We start from the raw sequence: 5,660 nt of genomic DNA on the forward strand, positions 1-5,660 counted from the left end.
TGCCTCACAGAGCAACCTCGGACTGAGCGCCTCTTAGCAATACGGGGAGGTTCCCAGGGCCCGGACGGCAGGGCACAGGAGGCCAGCGCGCGGTGCTGGCGGCCCTTGGTGTGGGTTGTGAGCTCTCAGGCCGAGAGCCTTATTTACTTAGTGCAAAAACTGTAAAAGTGTACAGACTCTTCACAGATTTTTATCTGAATTGCAAGTCTGACAATTTTTGTAAATGTTCTCGGTGTTCGACTGTAATGTAACTATTTCACCTAATGGTTGTACATAGTCCTTTAGTCCTGGTGCTGCCAAGGGCCGCCCGGGACCGCTGCTCTCCGACGGTTTGTATTTTATTTTTTAATCTAGAGAACAGTATTGGGCAGGCGAGGGGGCTTGGGACTCGGGGTCGGGGACTCCCCCACCGGTGGCATGTACCCGTCGGCTTTGCAGCGGGCTGTCTGGGTGGGGTGCTAGGGACATGCGCCCGGTCCAGGCCACACGAACCTGCGTCCCAGGCTGGGACCAGGGGGCCTGAGGGAGGGGGAGCGAGGGAAGGCAAGCCCTGCTCCGGGAAGGTGAGGCCCCGGGCCCACACAGAGAGGCCTGACGGGTTTGCTCAACTTTTATGTTTAGGGTGAAGGAAACTGCCAAACTTCCTATAAGTGAAGACTTTTTTCCGACTGCCCGGGGTGGGGGGGGNCCGCCCGTCCGCGGAAGGCAGGCCGTCCAGGGAAACAGCCCCTCTTTTCTACACCTTTGGTCCCAAATCCGCCCCCAACCCCACACCACGCCCCCGCGCCCTGTTTTGTAAGTATGTGAAAAAGAAAAACACGCAAACATTGGAGCCGTGGCTGGAGCCCCCAGCTGCGGCTCCGAGCTGTGTAATAGTGTACAGAGAAAGTCGTTGTTCTGAGACTGTGTGGCTGTGCGATTTCTGTACATTTGCAATTAGAAATATTAAAGATTTATTTAGCTATTTTAAACCTGGCTCACCTCCATTCAGCTGCGTCTCCGGAGATTTTGGTGACTCTGACTTGCGGGCCTGTATTGTTCTTTACCAAGGGACACCAGCACTGGGATTCCCCCCGCTGGCACTTGCGGACAGGGGGGCCCCCTAGACCCGGGGGCAGTGTTGGTCTGGGCTTACGGTGACCTGAGACTGTTTCCCCTTGCCAGTGGAGCGGTGCCTTCCCAGGGCCCTTCCCAGGCTCCGACAGGCTCAGGAGGGAGCCCTTGGCTGGTCCTGTCCCCACCGACCCCCAGGGGATGGCGTGGCCCCTGCACTCACTGCAGACACCGTCTCCTGCCAGGCTCTGCTTCAGATGCCTTCCCACCCACTAAAATCTGACTCTGGGTCCCCAGCCAGTTGCGGCCGAGCTGGGCTAAACCAAGCTTCTAATGCCTGGAAGGCCCCGGCTCCCAGCGCTCTCACGAGCCAGACCCACTTGCAGGGCTAAACCCAGGGCCTCTGAAGCAAACCAGCCTCCAGGCCCTTTCAGCTACACCCATGCTCGGGGTCCTTGCAACCCGGGTCCTACTCAGCGGGCCCCGGGCACCACCCAGTGACCCCTAGGGGTCAGCACCTCTCCTGTTCACACACGACTAAGAGAGGGCACGTCCAGGCCTCAGCCCAGCCCCTCAGAAATGACACAGGCACAGGGGCCCAGATACTCTAGGGGGCAGGGATGCATCCGTCCAGAATGCCAGATGGAGACCTTGGTAAATCACCTGCATAGGTGTCTCTGGCTCTCACCAGGGACTCGGGCCCTGGCCGCCTGGCATTCCCAGAGAGAAACCCCACGGGCGCCCCTGTGCGCGTCCTTGGAGGTAGTGGGGGGCTGGTTCGAGAGCAGGGTGGAGGGCTGCAGCGGAGCCACGGGTCACTGTCTGCATGCCTTGGCCTGCCCTGACTCCTGTTAGCCCCGGGGTGGCTCCAAACCACCCCCCCACCCCCGTGCCTCCTGCTCCCCAAACCTGCGTTCCCGGCTCAGCTGCTAGGAAAGGCTCCGGCCCCTCCCCTTCCTGCCCAGCGCTCCCCTGGCCGTGCCCCCTCCCTCCGCCACACCTCCCACCAGGGCCCCTGGCATCTGACTCGTGAGGACCCCTCCCTCTGCCCAGCCCTCCCCATCGTCTACATTAATACCCCCCTCCGCATTAGACGGACCCCCTTCCTCCCAGGGGTCTTCCCTGTGTCTGCCGCCTTCCCCACCACATTCAACCCCTTTGGTCTCTCTCCTTAGCCCCCGCTTTCGACGGTATTCTTTGATCCCATCAGCCCTGGGATTACCCACAGCCCGCGCTCTCTGGGCAGCTGAGCAGAAGAAAACACCCCAGTTCGCACCAAGCCCGTGTGGGTTCTGTGTCCCTCCTGTTTTCCGCTACAAGTAAGCCAGCCCTTCACCTCCTCCGTCTCCCGGCCACACTGCTGCCCCCTGGGAGAAGACTCCCATGCTGACCCTCTGACCCTTCCCTGGCTCACTGCCAGCCCTCAACCCTGCAGCCGCAGGAAAGGAGGTGACCCTGTTCCCCAGGCAGCCCCTGGCCAGCAGCCTCCCCCACCCTTGCTGTGACGGCATCTCAAGTGCTGGATCTCTACCTGCTCACCTGCTCCCGGCTGGGTTTTCTTCCCTCCCCTTCAGCCCAGGCGCGCTGCCCTGCCCGGGAGACCTCCGTCTCCACCCCCTCACCTCCATTCTTCAGCCCACTCGCCTGGCTTCCCGCACCCCCACACCTCTGCCACCTTGTTGTCAAACCCGTGTGTCCCCTCCAAGCTTCCGTACCGCTGTCCTCAGTCCTCAAGATCAGGGACCGCCATCCCTCTGCTGGGGCCAAACAACGTAGGGTTCAAGGAAGTAGCGATGAATGAGGCAGACATCGTGTAGACAGAGGGCATCTTTAACAAAGGTACGAAGGCTGTGAGCCTCCGTGTGTGGACTGAGTGGCATTAGCAAAACCTGGAGCTGCAAAGGGAGAAAATCAACAGAAATACAATTACCTTGGAGACTAACACACCAGCAGTATTAGTTTATTACAGATCGAGGAGACGATGAGAACCCCAGGGCTTTTAATCATTTATAAGGTTTAATAAGCAAGGATACCTTGCACTTGCCCTAGAGAGAACGTACCTTCTTTCTGAGTACACGTGGAACATTACCCAAAGTTGACTAGAAGCCCTCAGAATGTTGCCCAAAGACAGCTGGGGCCACATTCTGTGCCATGAAGCAATAAAATTAGAAATCAGTAATAAATGTTTAATCAGGAAAAAAAAAAAACCTACCATCAGGATGTCAAAAAAATAAATATTGAAGCAACAGAATTAGATTTTTGGAAGAAACTTGACTTCTCATTAAACAAAGCATATTGACCACACACACTTATCTCTTGCTCCCTGAACACCGCCGCCCCGACAGGTAGGGACTTAGGAGATTAGCAGGGGTGAATATGGGAGAGGATATCAGGAAACATGAGAATTTGCAAAGCTGTGGCAGGTGGAAGCGGAGGACGGAGTGTTGACAAGGTCGACAGCAGAGGGAGAGACAAACGAGGGATGTGGAGCAGCCCAGCCCAAGAGGCTCGGGAGTGGGGCGTCCCAGCATACTGGGGGCAGGGCCAGGGCACCAGGCTGGATGCAGGTGAACCAGACCCCAGCCTCCCCCCCCCATTCTGCACGGCCAGGAGACTTCTCTTTACCTCCTCATCTCCTTGGAAGGGACTGGACTCTATTCTCTGGAGCCATGAAAGCAGGTGTGCTCCAGACCCGGGGACACCAGGCAGAGCAGAGGGCCCTGTGAGGTGCAGGTCTGTCTGCGGGCAGGTGAGAGGGGGTAGCGAGAGGTTCTGCCTTCAGGAGCGCCTGCCCCACAGGCGCCTGCACTGCTCTCTGCAGTGCCCAGAGCCCATCCCCCAGGCAGCCGACTGGAACACTCTTCAGGAAACTGGCTTTGGAGAAAAGAGCTCCAGATGCTTCCCCAATGCAAAGACCCCTGTCTGAGCATCCCATAATGACAGCCAGCAGTCAACGTGTCCTGTGCGCACGCATGTGTGGGTAGAGCGTGGACAGCTGGCCCTCCCCTCTGACGCCTGAGGAAAGTGTCCAGGGAAGAAAAGGAACTAGGTAAGAATTTCTCGGGGTCTCTGCTTCATTATGACAATAAAGCCCCCTATTTCCAAATATAACAGGTTAAGAAAAAAGGATGGAAAGAAGGAGAGAGGGAAGGTACAGAGGAAGAAGGGAGGGAGGGAGGAGAAAAGAAAGAAAGCTTCCAACATGAAAGAGAGAGAGACTAAACCAACCAGCCCAAGAAAGGAAACAGGAAACAGACAATGCAGGAAAGAGAAGATCATTAAAAAAAGAAAGAAAGAAAAGAAAAGAAAAAGAAGAAGAAGAAGAACTTGAAACTATATCGTCATGGAGCTAAACCAAGAACAGGATGTCATGAAAAAGGAACCAAGATCAAGAAAGAACGCTATTAGATTCTTTACAAAAACAAAATGTCTAGTAGAAGCGATGGACTGCAAGAATGAGGTTATTTCTCCAGAAAGTACAACAAAATATACAAGTAGAAAATGGGACAGAGAGAGAAAAAAGAAATCCAGAGGCTCAATCCAGGCTACCCCAACATCCAATATTGGGAATTCCTAAAGGGGGGGAAAAGAGTAAAGCAAAGGGAGAAAAAGATCGAAGGCATAATAAGGCAAATTTTCCAGAGCAAAGGGAGGGTGCTGGGGTCCAGGTTGAAGAACACAGCACAGTGGACGGGAGAAGTCCCCTTGCAGGCATCGTGATGTGCCCAAACGTGGCCAGAGCTGTGCTGATCACTGGCCTCTGCCAGGAGCCCCGAGGAAGGAAGGGGTGGCCGAGTACATCCACTTAAATGAGCAGCTGGGGAACGTTAGCCCCATAGAGTGGAGAGTGACTACCGTCCCCGAGATGGCCTGGTGAGGAGTGTGGGTGAGAGGTCCCAGTAAGAAATGGCGATGTTTGGGGTGCTCAGTCCTACTTTGGCTCGGCTCATGGTCTCTGTGAGTTTGAGCCCCGCATGGGGCTCTGCGCTGATAGCTTGGAGCCTGGAGCCTGCTTTGGATTCTGTCTTCCTCTCTCTCTGCCCCTCCTCAGCTCACGCTGTCTCTTTGGAAAATAAATAAATATTAACAAAAACTTTTTAAACAATATAAATGTTTTTTTAAAAAACAAAAAGAAATGGTGATGTTACCGGAAGACCAGTTAGCACCATCTGGCCACGGTCAAGACTCGCAAATGCCCTGCGTGGCTATAAAGTCATAGACAGTGGGGTTGTGTCTCCCCGGCCCCGGATCTACAGGTTAGTGTGAAACTTCCCATGCTGCGTGCATACATAAATAGTAAATGGCACGTCAAATAAAAATGTATGCCCCTAGAGATGGAATGGTCCTGGGGCAGCCCTCTTCAACCATACTCCAGTGGGGACCCTGGAGTGACAAGCTGACCTCCTTTTGCCTCGGTTCCAAGGTTGGATGGCTTTTCTGAGTATTCCCTGGAAATGCAAAGCACCAAGCCTTAGTGACCTGGCAGGCAGTGTGAGTGACGGAAGCAGGCCCACCTCAGGTGACACTCAGAGACAGCAGGGACAGGTGGAGACTGGGGACACCTTTCTACAGCTGTTGTTCCTCAGCAGGGACCACAGCCATGGGTT

Source organism: Crocuta crocuta, unplaced genomic scaffold (genome assembly GCF_008692635.1).
Source record: "Crocuta crocuta isolate KB4526 unplaced genomic scaffold, BGI_CrCroc_1.0 scaffold95, whole genome shotgun sequence".
NCBI lineage: Eukaryota > Metazoa > Chordata > Mammalia > Carnivora > Hyaenidae > Crocuta > Crocuta crocuta.